Source organism: Balaenoptera physalus (assembly GCF_965194825.1).
Source record: "Balaenoptera physalus genome assembly, chromosome: 20".
Classification (NCBI taxonomy): Eukaryota; Metazoa; Chordata; class Mammalia; order Artiodactyla; family Balaenopteridae; genus Balaenoptera; species Balaenoptera physalus.
Window position 1 is genome coordinate 26,881,641 of NC_138901.1, and position 23,538 is coordinate 26,905,178.

Sequence of the window (23,538 nt, forward strand, 5' to 3'; positions counted from 1 at the left end):
TACTGCTTCTGAAGGCCAGTTTTCAAGTAGCTCTTATGAATTATTTTCAATGGTTGCATCTCATTTTCTACTGTTGAACACTGAGATTACATAGTGGTTAAGACGATAGGAGCCAGACGCCTGGGGTTTTAATCTCAGCTCTGCCACTTATTAGCAATGTATTCAGTGGTGCCCTTGGCCTTAGTTTCCCTGTTTAGGAGAATAATAATAGTACCCACTGCCATAGGAGAGCTATATGGCACATATAAATAATTACAGTGATTTTTTTCTGCCTCAGTTTTGAGTTACTTAATTTCATATTTGTATAACATAAAATTTAAAATTAACAGTTTAAAAGATGTTTTAAGTAAGCAACATGCTGACAATCTGCTTCTCTCTACAGGCCACATGAACTGGTCAATGGGATAGTTCAGAGAAAGGAAATCAGTTTACACTCTAATTCTCAATATACAGATATAATATGAGGTCTTGGAAAGTTTATCTTTAGTATCATGATAATTTCTGCATTTTTTTGTAGAAAAAGGCATTTTTTAGATGATTTGTGAAATAAGAGAGATTATAAATGAAAAGGCATTATGATTAAATTCAGGAAAGACATTCAAAATGGAACTGTAAGTATAATGAAATATTTTGAGAATAATCTGCCCCAGAACACCATAGTGCCATAGTAATGTTTCTTCAAAAATTTTGTTTAAGAAAAGAGTTTCCTACTGAAGAAGAGTTCTAATGCCAACATGTGTGGCTTGGTTTAGATGGAGATAGCTTTTAGAATGTTTGCTTATCACGTTTTACAATATATATTAATATTTAAACCATATGACCATTGAAATTCCTTCCCCTTTATTTTCTGTTGATAATTTTTCAACCAACGGTCTGTTGACTGAACGAATGAATTGCTGTCCTTTATTCAAATCTGCTTGTATGTCCCATAGTAACAATTTATCTGTTATGTCATATTTTTAATATTTATTTATTTTTATTTATTTAGCTACGCCGGGTCTTAGTTGTGGCACACGGGATCTTCGTTGTTGCATGAGAGATCTTTAGTTGTGGCATGCGGGCTCTTAGTTGTGGTATGCAGGATCTAGTTCCGGGATCGAACTGGGCCCCCTACATTGGGAGCACAAAGTCTTAATCATTGGACCACCAGGGAAGTCCCTCATGTCATATTAATTCTGCATGTTTGCTGTATTCCTGGACATTTAAAAAATTTTGGTTAATATTATAAATGGAATATTTTCCCCCCATTATTCCATTACATTTCTAACTGGTTACTATTGGAACTGTTGATATGCAAATACAGCTGAATCACCACAGGACAGGTCTCAGCAATGCCACATTGAGCAGAACCCAAGGGCGATATTCAGAAACATTGAAAAGCAATTAAAATCTTTCCTGAAGGCTCATAAAGTGGTGCAAGGGGAACATCACATCAGATCTATCTTACCCATCATGCGAGCTGTACTTCACTCTCCATTCTCCTTTTCTATTCTGCCTTTACTAGGGTAGCTACAAGTCCTTTTAATGTCACCCAAACTAGTATTTCTAGGTTTATTTTAATTGTTTGTCTATCCATTACTCTGATTAGCACCACCCAAGCTGAGACCCCTTGGTTGCTTGAGTGACAAAGAATTCTGTATTAGTTATCTATTGCTGTGTGGTAAATTACCCCAAATGTGGCACTTTAACACATTATTTATCTTACATTTTCTGTGGGCCAGGAATCTGGGAGCAGTTTAGTTGGGTGTTTCTGGTTCAGGCTTTCTCACGAGGCTGCAGTCTAGCTGTTGAATGGGGTTGTGGTCATTTCATCATTCAACTTGGGGGGGAGCAGCTTCCGAGTTCTGTCATGTGGCTGCTGGCAGGCGTTAGTTCCTTGCCATGTGGGCAGGTCCATAGGCAGAGAGAGAGAGAGAGAGAGATCCCAAGTTGGAAGACAAAGGGAGTGGAATTAAGCCTCATCTCTTGAGAGAAGAGATATCAAAGCATTATGGAATACCTTTAAAACCATCATGAATATTTTGTTATAGAGGGTTGGTAAAGAATGTAAGTTATTATAGTCTATTTTCTCATACTTATCATGAATAGGAAAGTTATTAATTTCTGGGTTTTCATTTTGTAATTAGCCAGCTTGCTAAACACTTTTAGATCAAAAAGTTTTCAGTTAATTCTTTTGGGGTTTCCAGTAGATAACCATGTTTTCTGTTTCCTCTACTATTCATACAGTTTCTTTTCTTCTTTCCCTATCACTGGCTAGAATTATTTGAATAATAATCATAAATAATAAAGATAAATAATGGTGCTGGTAGTGGACATCGTCATTTCATTCCTCACTTTAATGAGGATGTCTTTAGTGCTTCACTGATAAGAATGACTTAGGCTGCTCTTGGTTTATTATGTTAAGGAAGCACCTTTCTTGTGCTAATTTACTAAAAATTTTTAACTCTTCCTGGTTTTTGGAGCTTGGCTTTATTGCAAAATTTTAGGCATTGCATACTCTTGGATTTCCTGAAACTTTAAGTGAAAAATTCCAGGCTTGCAGAATCCTAGCACCTTGCTAGGCCAGAGCCCACATCTAACAGGTAAGGCAGGGAAATTCAGACATTTTGCTTTGAACTTACTGCTCCCAGCTTCCTTTCTGTCTCTGTTCTGCCACTCTCTCTCTCTCTTGTTTTTTTAATTGGAGTATAATTGCTTTACAATTTTGGGTTAGTTTCTGCTGTACAATGAAGTGAATCAGCTATAGGTATACATATATCCCCTCCCTCTTGGACCTCCCCTCAACATCCCACCCATCTAGGTCATCAAAGAGCACCAAGCTGAGCTCCCTGTGCTATACAGCAGTTTCCCACTAGCTATCTATTTTACACATGGTAGTGTATATATGTCAACCCTAATAGCCCAATTCATCCCACCTCCCTTCCTTCCCTGTGTCCACATGTACATTCTCTACATCTGCATTTCTATTCCTGCCCTGCAAATAGGTTCATCTGTATGTTTTTCTAGATTCCACATATATGCATTAATATACAATATTTGTTTTTCTCTTTCTGACTTACTTCACTCTGTATGACAGGCTCTATTTCCATCAACATCTCTACAAATGACCCAATTTTGTTCCTTTTTATGGCTGAGTAATATTCCATTGTATATATGTACCACATCTTCTTTACCCATTCATCTGTCAATGGACATTTAGTTTGCTTCCATGTCCTGGCTATTGTAAATAGTGCTGCAATGAACATTGGGGTACACGTGTCCCTTTGAATTATGGTTTTTTCAGAGTAAATGCCCAGTAGTGGGATTGCTGGGTCATATGGTAGTTCTATTTTTAGTTTTTTAAGGAACCTCCATGCTGTTCTCCATAGTGGCTGTATCAATTTACATTCCCACCATAGTTCTGCTCTGATCTTTATGATTTCTTTCCATCTACTATCTTTGTGGGGTTTTTTGGGTTTTGTTTTTCGGTTTTTTGTTCTTCTTTCTCTAGTTGTTTTAGGTATAAGTTTAGATTGTTTATTTGAGATTTTTCTTGTTATTTTCAGTGAGATTGAATTGCTATAAACTTCCCTCTTAGAACTGCTTTTGCTATATCCCATAGGTTTTGGCTCATTGTGTTTTCATTGTCATTTGTTTCTATGTAGTTTTTGGTTTCTTCTTTGATTTCTTCAGTGATTTCTTGGTTACTTAGTAGCAAATTGTTTAGCCTCCATGTGTTTGTGATTTTTACAGTTTTTTCCTGTAATTGATTTCTAATCTCATACCATTGTGGTCAGAAAAGATGCTTGATAAAACTTCAATTTTCTTAAATTTACCGAGGCTTGATTTGTGACCCAAGACATGATCTATCCTGGAGAATGTTTTGTGTGCACTTGAGAAGAAAATGTATTCTGCTGCTTTCAGGTGGAATGTCCTATAAATATCAATTAACTGTATCTGGTCTAATGTGTCATTTAAAGCTTGTGTTTCCTTATTAATTTCCTGTCTGGATGATCTGTCCATTGGTGTAAGTGAGATGTTAAAGTCCCCCATTATTACTGTGTTACTGTTGATTTCCCCTTTTATGGCTGTTAGCATTTCCCTTATGTATTGATGTGCTCCTATGTTGGGTGCATAAATATTTATAATTGTTATATCTTCTTCTTGGATTGATCCCTTAATCATTATGTATTGTCCTTCCTTGTCTCTTGTAATAATCTTTGTTTTAAAGTCTATTTTATCTTATATGAGTATTTCTACTCCAGATTTCTTTTGATTTCCAGTTGCATGGAATATCTTTTTCCATCCCCTCACTTTCAGTCTGTATGTGTCCCTAAGTCTGAAATGGGTCTCTTGTAGGCAGCATATATACAGACCTTGTTTTTGTACCCATTCAGACAGTCTGTGTCTTTTGGTTGGAGCATTTAATTCATTTATATTCAAGGTAATTATCGATATATATGTTCCTATTACCATTTTTTATTTGTTTTGGGTTTGTTTTTGTGGGTCTTTTTCTTCTCTTTTGTTTTCCACCTAGAGAAGTTCCTTTAGCATTTGTTGTAAAGCTGGTTTGGTGGTGCTGAATTCTCTTAGCTTTTGCTTGTCTGTAGTAAAGCTTTTGATTTCTCTGTCGAATCTGAATGAGATCTTGCTTGGTAGAGTAATCTTGGTTGTAGGTTTTTCCCTTTCATCACTTTAGTTATGTCCTGCCACTCCCTTTTGGCCTGCAGAGTTTCTGCTAAAAAATCAGCTGATAAACTTATGGGGATTCCCTTGTATTTTATTTGTTGCTTTTCCCTTGCTGCTTTTAATATTTTTTCTTTGAAGTTAATTTTTGTTAGTTTGATTAATATGTTTCTCAGCATGTTTCTCCTTGGGTTTATTCTGTATGGGGCTCTCTGTGCTTCCTGGACGTAGGTGGCTACTTCCTTTCCCATGTTAAGGAAGTTTTTGACTATAAACTCTTCAAATATTTTCTCAGACCCTTTCTGTTTCTCTTCTTCTTCTGGGATCCCTACAGTTTGAATGTTGGTGCATTTAATATCTCAGAGGTCTCTGAGACTGTCTTTTCTTTTCATTCTTTTTTTTTTATTCTCCTCCTTGGCAGTTATTTCCACCATTTTACCTTCCAGCTCACTTATTATTTCTTCTGCTTCTGTTATTCTATTATTGATTCCTTCTAGTGTTTTCTTCATTTCAATTATTGTGTTATTCACCACTGTTTGCTCTTTAGTTCTTCTAGGTCCTTGTTAAACATTTATTTTCTCCATCCATGTCTCCATTCTATTTCTGAGGTTTTGGATCATCTTTCCTATCATTACTCTGAATTCTTTTTCAGGTAGGTTGCCTATTTCCTCTTCATTTATTTGGTCTTTTAGGTTTTTACCTTGCTCCTTCGTGTGTGACATATTTTTTGTCATCCCTTTTGTTTTTGAGGGGTGGGGCTGGGTTCCTGTCTTGCTGGTTGTTTGGCCGGAGGCATCCAGGACTGGAGTTTGCAGGCAGTTGGGTGGAGCTGGATCTTGGTGCTAAGATGAGGACTTCTGGGAGAGCTCACACTGATAAGTATTCCTGGGGGTCTGAGGTTTTCTGTTGTTAGTCCAGTGGTTTGGACTCAGCACTCCCAGCACAGGAGCTCAGGCCCAACCCCCAGCCTGGGAATCATGACCCCACAAACTGTGTGGTGTGGCAAAAAAAAAAAAAAAGAAGGCAACAAATGAAAAAGAGCAGAACAATAACAGAGAATAAAAAATAAATTAAAATTAGAAAAATAGAAAATATAATAGAAAAAATAAAAATGAATCAACAACAAAGAAAAACAGAACCACAGCAGCAAAAAAGAAAAAGCCAGAAAAGGCCTTGTTGCTGGGGGACAAGGCTTAGGCTTGAGACCTGTGTGGCTGGAGGGGTTCTGGAGGGCAGAAGTTCAGGCTATAGGGACAGAGAACTGCTTTTATCTCAGTTTATACATGTAGCATCAGATTCACCTATGGCTGTGCTCACTCCTTCTGTCTTTCCCCTGGAGAGGGTTGGGTGTTTCTTGCCAGTGCTGGAGATACCTCATATGATTGGGTGATTTGTGCACCCCCAGGCTAGAATTGTGGTATTTAGGGGATCCATGCAGGTGGCTTTTCCTAGAAATCATTTTCCAGGAGACAGAATAGTGGGAAATGTATCTTCTACAAACTGAGACTTCCTTTACGTAGCCTTCCTGTATCCTACCCACATGAACCATGTTAGCAAGTTCAACTCTTGCCATATGGTGATCTCTTCTTTGCTGACTTAGGGGAAAACTGATTTGCTATAACAAGAGTTGGATAAAAGGACCCTTATGACTGGCCCAATTAAAGAATGATCTTCAGCTTTCCTTCTCATCAGCAACCCCTGGAGGCTTGTTAGAAATGCAGAGTCTCAGACCCCACCTAGACCCAGAATCAGAATCTGCATTTCCACAAGCTCCTCAGGTGATTCCCTTGCACATGAAGGTTTGAGAAGCTCTAGTCTAAGCACCTTAGCTGCACATGAAATCATCTGGAGAGCTTTAATGAAACTCCACAGTGCTCGGACCACACCCTAGACCAGTGGGTTTCAACCATGCTGATTTTGCCTCCTCCGTTCCCCACATTGGCCAATGTCTGGGGACAGTTTTGATTGTTACAACTGGGTTGTGGGTGCTATTGGCATCTAGTGGGTAGAAGCCAGGGATGCTAATAAACTTCTTCCAGTGCACAGGATAGCCCCTCAAAAAAAATTTTTTATCCAGTCCAAAATGCCAATAATACCAAAGTTGAGAAATTCTGCCCTGGAATTTCTGAGGGCAGGGTCTAGGCATTACCAATGTTTTCCAGTTTACCTGATTGTTAAGAATCCCCTGGGGTACTTCTTAATCATATAGCTCCCCAGGCCCTTCCATGGATGATTGTCAGGAAGTGGGTCTGGGATAGGGCTGGGATTCACAGTTTTAACAAGTATCCCAGGTGATTCTTATCATCAGGAAAGTTCGGAAACACTAGCCCACAGTCAGGGAGGGCAGAGATACCAGATCATAGTTTAATTTAGGAAACCTATCCCTAAATATGTGTTGAAGTTGAGTGCAGGATGGAGATATGACTTGGGACCCAGTTATACATTCTCAAGAACCAGGATGGAGGGGAAACCTACACTGCTTCCTACTCAGCATTTGGCCTGCATCCTGTATCCCTATGTGTATGTGATTACCTTGAAATAGATTCAGGGGCATCAGGTACATCACAGAGACAAAAATAATATAGTGTCTAGTATTCACAGTCTTGATCTAAAGCTTTCCTGGAGGATCCTGCAATCATCTGCCTAACTTCTGGCCTTTGTTGTGCTGATTAGGGTAAAGGATGGGGAGATTAGAAGGAGGCTGAAGAGTCCTGGTATGATTTATGAAGAGAGCATAGTAGTGAGTGATATAGTAATGAGCAAGGTAAAGACTTATGTTATTTTTCACTGTATATACTTTTGTGAATTGCAGATTGGAAGTTTTTTTTAATATAACATTGCAAAATGGCCATGAAATGGTCCTGTTATACTCACAATTGAGATGGTTTTGTGACCCAAATCCCAGTCCTCTCATCCTCTCAGCTCAAACCTGCTCCCATGTAGGTGGATGATAGACTGAGCTTACAGATCCAGGAGGCTTAGTCGCTCACATTGTAGCCCTGTTTGATGGATAGTGGTTGGGTTGCTAGGAGAAATGGGACATTACAAAGGGGAGGGGAATCAGAGTGAACAGCTGAGACACCTCTACAGATTGTTTACACTTGAGCGGTTCCTAGTTTGAGACCCATGACCTTTCCATTTCTGAGAAACCCTTTATGCATTTGAAGATTAAGGCTGCCATTGAGGTACAGACCCCACCATACCATACTCCAGCTACCTCTGCATACCAGAATCTGGAATACTGGGAGGTGTTGGCTCTTAATTGAAAAGAAATACAGAGGTACTGTCCATGGTAGGATCCTGATACCTTGATTTCGTTGCCATCATAGGGGGTTTTTACTTCAATGATTCCCTAGTGTTCAGGTTGAAGTAGAACTGCTAAGGCTTCTACAGCTTAATCTAGATTAGTGAGGGAGATGCATAAAAGACAGCCTTGAAGATGATTTGACCTTCTAATACCCAATGAAGCCATTTGGAAAATGCCCTTGGCCTGACAATAACAGATGAACGGGTTCCAACATGACCTTTAGGCCCTGAGGCCCCACTGTTTATCTTCAGAACATCCTCAAACGTGTTTTGGACCTGGACTTGACTGAGCCACTGGTCAGAAATATCATGAACTGTTCATGATAGCATAAATCCTGAGAACCTAATTTTCTGTGGTACAGAAGATGAGGTTGTGGCCAGATCTATCTAGTCCAGACATGTGTTCAGTACTGCTCAAGGAATTATTTTTCTCAAGTTGGAAGTCCCCTCTCCCCTAATCTGCTTACCTATATTTTCTGAAGTTCATCTCCCATTTCCCCCTAGTCTCTGACCTTATAATGGTCCTCTAGAAAAGGAAGGGATGTTCCAGGAGTTTAAAGCCCTAGGGGGTTTAAATTCCATATCAAACCCAACCCATTGACTGTTAAAACTCATGTCTGTAATTACACTGTGTGGTACCATGGAGATGTAGCACTCAGATCCCCTTCAAGGAAGGACTTGCCTCAGTCTGTCAGCTCTTTCAGTGGCTGCCACTGCAGACAGCCATCTTCCTGAGGCAGGCTATATTTGGCGAGTGTGAGAGGTGATCATATAGAGGGATATTAAGCAATCTTGGCCTGACACGGACACCCCAACAGGAAGAACTTGATCCCCACCTGCATTGCAGTTTGGCTTTTTCCTCTGCCCAATACTGCATCTTCCTCCTTTCCTTTTGTAGGTGTTAAACCCTAATAAACAACTTTTCCCCAGCATCTGCTTCTGGAGAACCCAACCTATGACAGACCGTGTGGACCACATTGCTACAGGAGGATGTACACCCTTGTGCTTACTTTTTGAGAAAGCTGGTCATGGTTGATATCCACTTCCCAGTGTGGAGGTAGTAGCTCCTGGCAATCAAGGCTATTTTGTAAGGGAAGATATTTTCTTGCCATGACAGTGTTCAGTGGGAGTGTTCTCTGATTATTGTAGCTGGGCCAGCTAGGGCAAGCCCAGAGGCCCCCTTGGCAAGGTGGGCTTTCTGGAACATTTTCCTAGTGCAGAGATTTCCCAGAATTGAGCAGAGGGTCATCTCTGACCCCTTTCTTTTTTTGGTTCTCTTTCTGCCCTTTGTAATTTTCTTGACCTGTTTCCTGTTTCTTCTTCCTTCTGTAAGGTGTGTGTCATTTCAATTCGCAATTTCAACATGGGATGAGGAATTTTCAAGTAAATCTGGGTGTAGTGGGACACATTGGAATCCAATTAAAGAAATAGAATAGTGAATGATGAAGTGCCTATGAGAAGTTTTTGGGGGTTGCGGTGGGGATTTGTTTGAACTCACAGAATAGCTGAAAATTACCCATGGGAGATAACTCCACACTGAAGGCTTAGAAGGTAAAGCTGAAAATAAAGGAAATAACAGGCGAAAGTCTGTGACCTGCTCGATAGAGAAGATATGAGGATGCAAGGGAAATGTATTTGATTAAAAAGCAGCTTAACCTCAGAAGAAGCCTGAATTGAAAAAAAGCAAAGCAAAACAAAACTATTAAGCTTCCATGAAACTTACCATGAGGCAAATGAGAGAACGTGCAAGTAAAAGTACTTGTTTGTATATTTTCCCTGACGCTCTTATAGGAATTAAATTGAGCTTGACAACACTTCTCAAGACCCTACCCTGTTCTAAGTGCTGTGCTGGGTGCTAGGGATACAGATGTTAATGAGGAAAGCACAGATCTGTTCCCAAGTGCTTGCAGGCTAGTGGGAGAGATGCCCCCACTTCCCTGCCCCCAAAGGGGTGAGCTGGGCTGATTTGGGCTGCAGTCTCTCTGATGAACAGGCAGGCCCCTAAGTATCTGGAAGGAGCTGCTGCAGGTCTGAGAGGAGGTTGTGGGTAAGGCTGCTGAAGGTACAGAAGTTAATGTGAAGAAGCAGGACTCAGGCTAAGGTGAGGCAGTGAGGCACACATCTCGAGCACAAAATTTAAAGAGGTGCCAAAAACTCAGTAATTGAGAAAAATAACATTGTAATGCTGTATTTAAAAACATAATAATCAATGCAAAGGCGTGATGAACAAACTATTAAAATTTTTAAATACAGACAGGATCAATATTCCTGATTTGCTCTTTGACCTCAGGCTTTAAGGTGGCTTAGCATGGCACTATTACTGACCCTGTCTTTGTTTAAAATTTTGATATTTTAGTATTTTTTGCATTAATTTAGATTTCTAAAAATATTGCATTAAATATTATTTACCTCGATTAGTGAGTTTTTTCGCACCCCCGTTAAAATTTGCATCCAAGGTTAGTCCCGGTCCTGTGGGCAGATAGAAGGTGTTTGTCCATAGGGTGGCCCCATGGACCCATTCTGAGCCTTCTGGAATGAGAAAAGCTATCAGCTTGAGGTGGAAGGCCTGTTTTTAATGGGATCTTGCAGGATTTGGGAAGCAGAGCATCTTCAGGCCCAGTGATACAGTGCAATAGAGCTTTGGGTGAGGGGAATTTCCCCCTCTCTGGAGGGGGCCAGGGTGACTCTGTTTGGTAGAAACTGAAAGGGGACACAACAGCATGTAGACCCTGAGGGGGACAGCTTTGGGGGGGCAACCTCCTTGAAACACAGCCCTTGCATAGAGTGTGCAGTTTATCTTTGTAGTTGTAGTTCTTAAAAACGTAGTAGGCACTCAGTGTCCACTGAGTGAAGGACTGAATGCAATTTGTGATATGGACTGAGGTATGGCAGACCTCCTGTTACCCCAGGAGGAGAATTTGAAAAGATATGGCTAGCTGCAAAAGCATGATACCCCCAGTCCCTGAAGTACAAAACATACTCTCCCACTTTTTTTGTTTGTTCTGGTAAAATATACATAATATAACATTCATATTTTAACAATTTTTAAGTGTACAGTTCCAGTGACATTAAGTACATTCACATTATTGTGTAACTATCACAACCATCCATCTCCAGAACTTTTTCACCTTGCACAACTAAAACCCTGTACTCATTAAACAATAGGTCCCCATTCTACTTCCTGTCTCTATGAAATTGACTACTCTAGGCTTCTCCTAATAAGTGGAATTATATGGTGTTTGCCCTTTTGTGCCTGGCTCACTTTACTTAGCACAGTGTCTTCAAAGTTCATCCATGTTGTAGCACATGTCAGAATCTCCTTCCTTTATAAGGCTGAATAATATTCCATTGTATGTACACACCACATTTTGTTTATCCACTCATTCCCTGATGAACATTTTGGTTGCTTCCACCTTTTGGCTATTGTGAATAATGCTGCTTTGAACAAACTCTCCTACTTCAGACTCTTAGAGAAATAAAAAGGAAAGAGGCCCTGTAGGGCTATACCTCTGCTGATTCTTCATTGCAGGCTTGGCCTCCTGGACAGAGTCAGCAACTTCACTTTGTGCCCTTTGAGGACCCGTTGTGTTCTAGGTACTTCATTTGGTGTTGCAGACACAAAATCAACCAAGACATGTCCTTCCCCTCCAAGAACTCAGTTTAGTGTGGGGACAGATTCAAGAGCAAATGATTCTGTTTGCATCTAGGTTTGGTAAGAAAAGCAATTGCTTCTGTTTATTATTTTGGTCCTTGAATGAGTGGGTAGCTCCTGTGAGGAGAGAAGTTTTCACTAGAACGGGTATTATAAGAAATGTGGACTGAAAGGAGATTTTGGAGTCTCAATCAATATCCCCTTTTGAATTTACAGACCATTCAATTTAGGTGGGTGCCTCTAGTAATGTGAATAGATAGTTCTACTGTTGTGAGAACTGAGTTTGGCACGTCCTACCTGGTTGTTCCTGAGTCAGGGAGACAGGGGCCTGCCTTGGAGGGGACTCTGCCCATTCATCATGCCCCTGTTCTCACTCATAAACAGATACACCTGTATCCTGAAGGGAGACAAGCTTCAGAAAGTCCTTGAAAACAGGAGTTTGCTGGCTGATTTCATGGGACTGCTTCATGGCTGAGGGAAAACCATCTAGCTTATTAAAAGTCATATACCCTCTTTAATGTGGATGATAAAACTTTAATTAAAGTGGTGATTAGAAACAGAGTAATAATGACCACTAATAAAGTAGTTTATAGGGATCAATAGCTTTACAAAGAGCAGCCCATCCAGTTGTTGGCAGGCCACTGCAGGCAGCCCCAGAGCATGAGCTCTGGGCAGGGTGAAAGGATTAGGGGAAGAGATTACTGGAATAGACAGATAACATAAAAGGCAATTTATAATGTGTGACTCTGAACAATGAGCTGGGGAAAATGGAAAGCTGTGATGTGATTGGCATTTGTTGTACCTTTGCATTATGAATCAGCTTTACAAGATTACAGGCTATAAGAAAGAATTTGGTTACTTGTGTATAAATGAGTGTTATCTGCATTGTTTTTCTTTTTGTTGTGGTCCATGTGTCTTAGGGTGAAGAGAGACAGGACAAATAAAACCATGTCTGAGAAAGTCTTTGGCAATTGATGCTGTACTAATAATGGTAATAGAATGGCTAGAGTAATGATAATAACAACAACAACAGCAATAATATTATAAGTAATAATGAGCATCTAAGTGCCATCCACTTTTGTATTTCATTTTTAATGCCAATGGCTCACCTGCCAGGTAAATAATATCAACCTCCCCTTCCTTTACCAAATAAGGTAGATGATGTATACTGAGAAACTGGATTGGAAACAAAATCTAGGGAAGATTTTCTGGAGGGTGAATTTTTAATTTGGGATCTGAAAGGCTGTGAGAGACTTGGTTAGAATATGTCCATGTGCTTGAGCACACACACACACGCACACACAAACACACACACACACACACCACTTCAAATTCTGTTCCACAACCTACAAGGCCCTAAAGGATCTGGCCCCTGCCTACTTCACTAGTCTTACTTGTCTCATTTTGTCCTTATTTTTTTTAAAATTTATTTATTTATTTATTTATTTATGGCTGTGTTGGGTCTTCGTTTCTGTGCGAGGGCTTTCTCTAGTTGTGGCAAGCGGGGGCCACTCTTCATCGCGGTGCGCGGGCTTCTCACTATCGCAGCCTCTCTTGTTGCGGAGCACAGGCTCCAGACACGCAGGCTCAGTAATTGTGGCTCCCGGGCCCAGTTGCTCTGCGGCATGTGGGATCTTCCCAGACCAGGGCTTGAACCCGTGTCCCCTGCATTGGCAGGCAGATTCTCAACCGCTGCGTCACTGGGGAAGCCCTATTTTGTCCTTATTTATCCACGGTGACCTTCTCTCTGACCCTCAAATGTGCCAAGTTCTCTCCCACCTTAGTTTATTCATATTGCAATGCCTCCTCTGATATACTCTTTTCTCAAATCTTTTCACAGATCCCTTTCCCATCCTTCAGCTCTTAATCCAAATGTCACCTCCTTTGAGGGGACTTTTTCATCAACCCTGGCTAACTCCCTTTTCTAATCAACTATTTACCTTATTACTCTGTGTTCTTTTCTTGATTGCACTTAGCACCTGGGAGTATTTCGTTTATTCATTTTTACTTGTTTGATATTTCCCTTCCTCCACTAAAATATGTACTTTTAAGAGGCTATATTCTAGGTTCTGGAATAATTAACACCTTGCACATAGTAGGGGCTCAGTAAATGTTTGTGGAATGAATGAACAAAGGCTATTTGAAGAGCCTGTTTACCCTATGATGCAATGCAAGATTCCTGTTCACCTCTAACTATTCCCCTTGACTGTTCATGCTTTTCCTGTCCCCACTTTACTCATTGAATATAAATTTCATAAAGAATTGGACCACAACACAGAAAGGCTTGGGAGGAAACACTGCATAACCCGGTGATTTTAAGAGCCCCCAAGTTTTAATTAGCATGGTGCATGGCAATGATGCTAAATGAACTGTAATAGTCTTATCAGGTCAAAATCCAGCTTTGTAGGACAGCCCAAAATAGACGTTGTGCTCTTTTTGTCCTTAGCATGCAATCCACGGAGTCTCCAAAGGTGTATCAAGGTTTAATAGACAAATAGTGTACTTGGTAGAATTGTGCAATGAGAGAGATGCTTGCAAACTCTCTGGGGTGTGGCTTCCAGATATTGAAGTTTCTTTCAGGTTCACTTGGGGCCTGGATAGATGGTTTCAATTAGAATTCAGTTAGCATCAATCAAGGTGAACTCCAGGGGCAGCCAATTCATAAGAAGTGCCCCTGCCCCAGCCTCCTCTCAGCCCCTCTCTCTTTCAGGGTGGTTCTGAAACAAAGCTTTGTGTAGGCACAGTCAGGCACAGGAAGTGACTCTGTTTTTTTTTGGTGGGGGGGATAGTTTATGTGTTTTAATGAACAAGTCTCATCAGTTAACACACATATATAAGAGAACACAAGTCATGTATGTACATCTTGATGTGTTATTATAAAATGAACATATTCGTGTACCCAGATAAAAGGAAGAGAATATCACAGGACACCTTGTACCCCACATCAGTGCCCCTCGCTCTCCACCACAGGTAGGCATTATTCCTGTCAGCTTGTCTGATATATTATTGAACCTAGATGATGAGCACTTAATTTCAGTTATTAAAATTTCAGGTTCACAATTTCCTTTTGACTTTTAAATATAGTCTTCTAGTCCTCTACTGAAATTCTCCATCATATAATGTAAATATTGCTATTATTTTTTAACATCTTTATTGGAGTATAATTGCTTTACAATGGTGTGTTAGTTTCTGCTGTATAACAGAGTGAATCAGGTATATATATACATATATTCCCATTTCTCCTCCCTCTTGTGAATCCCTCCCACGCTCCTTATCTCACCCCTCCAGGTGGACACAAAGCAACGAGCTGATCTCCCTGAGCCATGTGGCTGCTTCCCACTATTTTACATTTGGTAGTGTATATATGTCCATGCCACTCTCTCACTTCATCCCAGCTTACCCTTCCTCCTCCCCGTGTCCTCAAGTCCATTCTCTACATCTGCATCTTTATTCCTGTCATACCCCTATGTTCTTCAGAACCATTTTTTTTCCCCTTAGATTCCATATATATGTGTTAGCATATGGTATTTGTTTTTCTTTTTCTGGCTTACTTCACTCTGTATGACATTCTCTAGGTCCATCCATCTGACTGCAAATAACTCAATATTGTTTCTTTTTATGGCTGAGTAATATTCCATTTTATATATGTGCCACATCTTCTTTATCCATTCATCTGTCGATGGACACTTAGATTGCTTCCATGGCCTGGCTATTATAAATAGCGCTGCAATGAACAATGTGGTACATTCCTCGTTTTGAATTATGGTTTTCTCAGGGTATATGCCCAGAAGTGGGAGTGCTGAGTCATATGGTAGTTCTATTTTTAGTTTTTTAAGGAACCTCCATACTGTTCTCCATAGTGGCTGTATCAATTTATATTCCCACCAACAGTGCAAGAGGGTTCCCTTTTCTCCACATACTCTCCAGCATTTTCAGTTTGTAGATTTTTTAATGATGGCCATTCTGACTGGTGTAAGGTGATACCTCATTGTGATTTTGATTTGCATTTCTCTAATAATTAATGATGTTGAGCGTCCTCTCATGTGTTTGTTCACAATCTGTACATCTTCTTTGGAGAAATGTCTATTTAGGTCTTCTGCCCAGTTTTGGATTGGGTTGTTTGTTTTTTTGATATTGAGCTGCAAGAGCTGCTTTTATATTTTGGAGATTAATTCTTTGTCAATTGCTTCTTTAGCAAATATTTTCTCCATTCTGAGGGTTGTCTTTTCATATTGTTTATGGTTTCCTTTGTTGTGCAAAAGCTTTTAAGTTTCATGAGGTCCCATTTGTTTATTTTTGTTTTTATTTCCATTTCTCTAGGATGTGGGTCAAAAAGGATCATGCTGTGATTTATATCATAGAGTGTTCTGTCTATGTTTTCCTCTAAGAGTTTTATAGTGTCTGGCCTTATATTTAGGCCTTTAATAAATTTTGAGTTTATTTTTGTGTATGGTGTTAGGTAGTGTTCTAATTACATTCTTTTACATGAAGCTTTCCAGTTTTCCCAGCACCACTTTTTGAAGGGGCTGTCTTTTCTCCATTGTATATTCTTGCCTCCTTTATCAAAGATAAGGGGACCATATGTGAGTGGGTTTATCTCTGGGCTTTCTATCCTGTTCCATTGATCTATATTTTTGTTTTTGTACCAGTACTATACTGTCTTGATTACTGTAGCTTAGTAGTATAGTCTGACATCAGGGAGCCTGATTCCTCCAGCTCCGTTTTTCTTTCTCAAGATTGCTTTGGCTATTAGGGTTCTTTTGTGTTTCCATACAAATTGTGAAATTTTTTTTCTAGTTCTGTGAAAAATGCCATTGGTAGTTTGATAGGGATTGCACTGAATCTGTAGATTGCTTCAGGTGGTATAGTCATTTTCACAATGTTGATTCTTCTAATCAAAGAACATGGTATATCTCTCCATCTGTTTGTATCATCTTTAATTTCTTTCATCAGTGTCTTATAGTTTTCTGCATATAGGTCTTTTGTCCGCCTAGGTAGGTTTATTCCTAGGTATTTTATTCTTTTTGTTGCAATGGTAAATGGAAGTGTTTCCTTAATTTCTCTTCCAGACTTTTCATCATTAGTGTATAGGAATACAAGGGATTTCTGTGCATTAATTTTGTATCATGTTACTTTACCAAATTCATTGATTAGCTCTAGTAGTTTTCTGGTAGCATCTTTAGGATTCTCTATGTATAGTATCATGTCATCTGCAAACAGTGACAGATTTGCTTCTTCTTTTCCGATTTGGATTATTTCCTTTTTCTTCTCTGATTGCTGTGGCTAAAACTTCCAAAACTATGTTGAATAATAGTGGTGAGAGTGGGCATCCTTGTCTTGTTCCTGATCTTAGAGGAAGTGGTTTCCATTTTTCACCATTGAGAATGATGTTGGCTATAGGTTTGTCATATATGGCCTTTATTATGTTGAGTTAAGTTCCTTCTATGCCTACTTTCTGGAGGGTTTTTATCATAAATGGGTGTTGAATTTTGTTGAAATATTTTTCTGCATCTATTGAGATGATCATATGGTTTTTATCCTTCATTTTGTTAATATGGTATATCACAGTTATTGATTTGTGTATATTGAAGAATCCTTGCATTCCTGGGATAAACCCCACTTGATCATGGTGTATGATCCTTTTCATGTGCTGTTGGATTCTGTTTCCTAGTATTTTGTTGAGATTTTTTGCATCTCTGTTCATCAGTGATATTGTTCTGTAGTTTTCTTTTTCTGTGAATCTTTTTCTGGTTTTGTTATCAGGGTGTTGGTTGCCTCATAGAATGAGTTTGGGTGTGTTCTTCCCTCTGCTATATTTTGGAAGAGTTGGAGAAGGATAGGTGTTAGCTCTTCTCTAAATGTTGGATAGAATTCACCTGTGAAGCCATCTGGTCCTGGACTTTTGTTTGTTGGAAGATTTTTTAATCACAGTCTCAATTTCAGTGCTTGTGATTGATCTGTTTATATTTTGTATTTCTTCCTGGTTCATCTCGGAAGGTTTTGCTTTTCTAAGAATTTGTCTGTTACTTCCAGGTTGTCCATTTTATTGGCATATAGTTGCTTGTAGTAATCTCTCATGATCCTTTGTATTGCTGTAGTGTCAGTTGTTACTTCTCCTTTTTCATTTCTAATTCTATTGATTTGAGTCTTCTCCCTTTTTTGTTGATGAGTCTGGCTAATGGTTTATCAATTTTGTATATCTTCTCAAAGAACCAGCTTTTAGGTTTATTGATCTTTGATATCATTTCCTTCATTTCTTTTTCATTTATTTCTGATCTGATCTTTATGATTTCTTTCCTTCTCCTAACTTTGGTTTTTTTTGTTCTTCTTTCTCTAATTGCTTTAGTTGTAAAGTTACGTTTTTTATTTTAGATGTTTCTTGTTTCTTGAGGAAGGATTGTATTGCTATAAACTTCCCTCTTAGAACTGTTTTTGCTGCATCCCATAGGTTTTAGGTCATCGTGTTTTCATTGTCACTTGTTTCTAGGTATTTTTTGATTTCCCTTTGATTTCTTCAGTGATCTCTTGGTTATTAAGTAGTGTAGTGTTTAGCCTCCATGTGTTTGTATTTTTACAGATTTTTTCCTGTAATTGATATCTAGTCTCATAGCATTGTGGTTGGAAAAGATCCTTGATATGAGTTCCATTTGCTTAAATTTACCAATGCTTGATTTGTGACCTAAGATATGATCTATCCTGAAGAATGTTCCATGAGCACTTGAGAAGAAAGTGTATTCTGTTGTTTTTTTTTTTTTAAATCAGTCATCAATTTTTTACACATCAGTGTATACATGTCAATCACAATTGCCCAAATCAGCACACCATCATCCCCACCCCACCGCAGTTTTCCCCCCTGGTGAATATTCTGTTGTTTTAAGATGGAACGTCCTACAAATATCAATTAACTCCATTTTATTTAATGTATCATTTAATACTTCTGTTTCTTATTTATTTTCATTTTGGATGATCTGTCCTTTGGTGAAAATGGGTTGTTAAAGTCCCCTACTATGATTGTGTTACTGTCGATTCTCCTTTTATGGCTGTTAGTATTTGCCTTATGTATTGAGGTGCTCCTATGATGGGTGCATAAATATTTACAATTGTTATATCTTCTTCTTGGATTGATCCCTTGATCATTATGTAGTGTCCTTCTTTGTCTCTTGTAATAGTCTTTGTTTTAAAGTCTATTTTGTCTGATATGAAAATTGCTACTCCAGCTTTCTTTTGTTTTCCATTTGCATGGAATATCTTTTTCCATCCCCTCACTTTCATTCTGTATGTGTCCCTAGGTCTGAAGTGGGTCTCTTGTAGACAGCATATATATGGGTCTTGTTTTTGTATCCATTCAGCCAGTCAGTGTCTTTTGGTTGGAGCATTTAATCCATTTACAATAAGGTAATTATTGATATGTATGTTCCTATTACCATTTTCTTAATTGTTTTGTGTTTGTTACTGTAGGTCTTTTCCTTTTTTTGTGTTTCCTCCCTAGTAAAGTTCTGGAGGAGCTTCAAGATGGTGGAAGAGTAAGATGTGGAGATCACCTTCCTCCCCACAAATACATCAGAAATACATCTACATGTGGAGCATATATATGGGTCTTGATTTTGTATCCATTCAGCCAGTGTATGTCTTTTGGTTGGAGCATTTAATCCATTTACATTTAAGGTAGTTATTGATATGTTTGTTCCTATTACCATTTTCTTAATTGTTCTGAGTTTCTTATTGTAGGTCTTTTCCTTGTCTTGTGTTTCCTGCCTAGAGAAATTCCTGTAGCCTTTGTTATAAAGCTGGTTTGGTGGTTCTGAATTCTCTTAGCTTTTGCTTGTCTGTAAATATTTTAATTTCTCCATTGAATCTTAATGAGATCCTGCTGAGTAAAATAATCTTGGTTGTAGGTTTTTCCCTTTCATCACTTTAAATATGTCCTGCTACTCCCTTATGGCTTGGAGAGTTTCCGCTGAAAGTTCAGCTGTTAACCTTATGGGGAGTCCCTTTTATGTTATTTGTTGCTTTTCCCTTGCTGCTTTTAACATTTTTTCTTTGTATTAATTTTGGTAGTTTGATTAATATGTGTCTTGGCGTGTTTCTCCTTGGATTTATCCTGTATGGGACTTTCTGTGATTCCTGGAGTTGATTGACTATTTCCTTTCCTATATTAGGGAAGTTTCCAACTCTAATCTCTTCATGTGTCATTCATCATTGTTTGTTTGCTCTTTAGTTCTTCTAGGTCCTTGTTAAAAGTTTCTTGTATTTTCTCCATTCTGTTTCCATGATTTTGGATCATCTTTACTATCATTACTCTGAATTCTTTTTCAGGTAGACTGCCTATTTTCTCTTCATTTGTTTGGTCTGGTAGGTTTTTACCTTGCTCCTTCATCTGCTGTGTATTTCTCTGTCTTCTCATTTTGCTTAACTTACTGTGTTTGGGGTCTCCTTTTCACAGGCTGCAGGTTCATAGTTCCCATTGTTTTTGATGTCTGCCCCCAGTAAGTAAGGTTGGTTCAGTGGGCTGTGTAGGCTTCCTGGTGGAGGGGACCAGTGTCTGTGTTCTGGTGGATGAGGCTGGATCTTGTATTTCTGGTGGGCAGGACTGCATCTGGTGGTATGTTTTGGGGTGTCTGTGAACTTATTATGATTTTAGGCAGCTTCTCTGCTAATGGGTGAGGTTGTGTTCCTGTCTTGGTAGTTGTTTGGCATAGCGTGTCCAGAACTATAGCTTGCTAGTTGTTGAGTGGAGCTGAGTCTTAGTGTTGAGATGGAGATCTTTGGGAGAGCTTTCACTGTTTGATATTACGTGGGTACAGGAAGTCTCTGGTGGACCAATGTCCTGAACTTGGCTCTCCCACCTCAGAGGCTCAGACATGACACCCAGCCAGAGCACCAAGACCCTGTCAGCCACTAGGCTGAGAAGAATAAGGAGGAAAAAAAAGAAGGAAAAAAATAAAATAAAGTTATTAAAATGAAAAAGAAAAAATAAATTATTAAAAATAAAAAAAATTAAAATAGTAATAAAAAAGAAGAAAGAAGAGAGCAACCAAACCAAAAGAACAAATCTACCAATGATAACATGAGCTAAAACCTATAAAAAAAAAAATAAAAAAAGACAGACAGAACTCAAGGACAAATGGTAAAACAAAGCTATACAGACAAAATCACACGAAGAAGTACACAGATATACACTCACAAAAAGAGAAAAAGCGGGAAAAATATATATATAGAAAAGGAAGAAAGCAGCCAAATCAATAAACAATCTACCAATTATAATAAGCTCTAAATACTAAACTAAAATAAACATAAAACTAGAAACAAATTAGATGCAGAAAGCAAACCCCAAGTCTACAGTTGCTCCCGAAGTCCACCACCTCAATTTTGGGATGATTCATTGTCCATTCAGTTATTCCACACATGCAGGGTACATCAAGTTGATCGTGGGTATTTAATCCGTTGTTCCTGAGGCTACTGGGAGAAATTTCCCTTTCTCTTCTTTGTTTCCACAGCTCCTGGTGTTCAGCTTTGGATTTGGCCCTGCCTCTGCATGTAGGTTGCCTGAGGGCATGTTTTGGGAAGTCTAAGGTCTTCTTCCTGCATTTTGTAGGTGTTCTGTAGGAGTTGTTCCACATATAGATGTATTTTTGATATATTTGTGGGGAGGAAGATGATCTCCATGTCTTACTTCTCTGCCATTTTGAAGGTACCCCCAGGAAGTGGCTCTTAATTTAGTTCAATGTGGGGCTAGGAACCCTTAACCATCACATCAATGGCCACTTGTTACCCCTGTGTCTCCTTGGCCACAGCTGTCTGACTCTGCACTGACCCTGTAGGTGGTGGGGCCTGGCCCTGTTCACCCAGGCAGCAGCATGTAAAAGTGCACTTCTAGCACCTTCTCAGCACTCACAGCCAGACTTCTGAGCCACTTGTGGCAACACATCTCATAACAACTTGCTGCCAGTCTTCCTGACTTCTGGCTTGAATATTATCTCATTCCTAGGCTTAATGCGGAAATTGCCTCTCACTCTTTTTGAGAGGTTTCTAGGTTTTTCTTTACTTGATCCTTAATAAGGGACTATAAACATATTTATGTGTGTGCATCAGTACAGTGCGGTTTTGAGGGGGAAGGCTGATCCGTTTCCTCCAGTGGGGATTTGGGCTCCAGTGGAGCATGTTGCCAGGAGGACTATTTACCTGGGGATTTCCTGGACCTCTGGAATGTGAAATTGATGGTTGAATCTTGGGAAACCAAAATGAAGTCTCACCAGAGAGGGAGAAAACTATATTACCCACCCCTGGGGAAGTTCTTGGCATAGGTTAGAATTTCCCCTTGAAGGTGAGTCCCTTCCTGTCTTGAGACATAAATTGATTATTAACAAGGAGAGAGACTTTGGGATGGTGACATTCAAATGTCTTCCAACCCAGCTGAAGATGGAAACTTGTCTTGGATTCCTTAGTGAAGAGTGAGGCCACAATGAGGCCCCCTTCTTGGGAATAAAGTCATCTTAATCTTGGTGGAGAGAAGGCTCCCCCTCCTGCATCTCTTTGGGAACGTAAGAGTGTTGCGTCAACAAGTTGGGTAGTCAGAGGATTTCCTGGTGTGAGTATCAGCATCAGCAGAACAGAGAGGGGGACCTATAGCACAGGCAGAAGATTTCAGTGGCCAGGAAGGGATGCTATCTGCCCAGAACCTGTTGGACGAAAGGATCTCAGAGATTGTATAGAATGAGGGTTTAAGGCCCTACTGGATTGTTTTTTCATTTTTTTTTTTTAATTTACCATGGCTTCTAGAGATTTCTTAAGCAAGTTTGACATCATAATTAATGATGTATGTTTTTACCTTTGCTTTGGATGGGGAATTCTGGGTTGCTACAATACCTGCACAGTTACTTGTGCAAGAAAGACATCAAAAAATAAATACATGTGAAGTGCATCTGATTTAGGTCTGAGCCTTTCCCAATTATTCCCTGCTTGAGAAAACTCTCAACATACCTGGAAGTCCAGAGCACCCCAAAATGCCATCTATATAACTTGAAAAGATGAATCAGCCCTGTAAAGAGAGGTAGAGAGCAAGGTTTGGCTGTTGAAGAGGAAATGTCAAGCTAGGCAGACTCGAGGGATCCTGTGCACCTAGCAGAGTAATTGTCCAAATTGGAGTCATTGGCTGCCAATGAGGCAGGCCATCAGGTGAGGAGGAACAGCACTTTTGACCTTTGGGGTCTGCAGCCAAGCCCTTTGCCTGAGGCATTGGCAAGCCTAATCTGCTCCACGAACTGAAGCAGGGGAGGGCTCCTGTAGGGACTGTAATTTCTCTATTCAGGATGTGAGTACAGCCTCCAGGGAATCACATGCATGTCCCCCCGCACTACCCTCCCCCGGGAAAATGTGTTTTCCTCTTGAAGTCCTGGAGCAGAAGAGGGCTGACCTACCCCTAGCCCAGTGCCGAGTGCAGTCTTTAGTGAGCACCAACAGTTTCATTTATTTTTCATCACCTCTTATTTAATGAAAGCTTCGTGTGTGGTAAGAGCACCAGCTCAAGTATCAAAGGGACCTGGATTTGAATGCTGGCTCTGCCACATGATAATGGGATGACTTGGGTACAGAGCTCTCTGAGTTTTAGTTTCCTCATCTGTAAATTGTGGAGAAAAAGATGTGAAGGGAAAGTGCGTTGGTTGTAATGGGCAGGGAGGAAGTGGGGTTCCCTTTCTCATCTTAGATGTTTTCCTTGTTACCAGAGTTGACTCACACAGTGAGGTGCCGTTTGGCAGGCCTCTGCCTTCTGCTGATAGGTGTTCTGTGCTGCATGTTGTTTTCTGCCTATTCAGGTACCTTCTCTGGCTCCTGGACTCTTCTCTGGAGGTTTCCTGCCCACTGCCCCCCATCAAAGCTGACATATCATATCTTGCATTCTCTCAGGACCTTGGTCA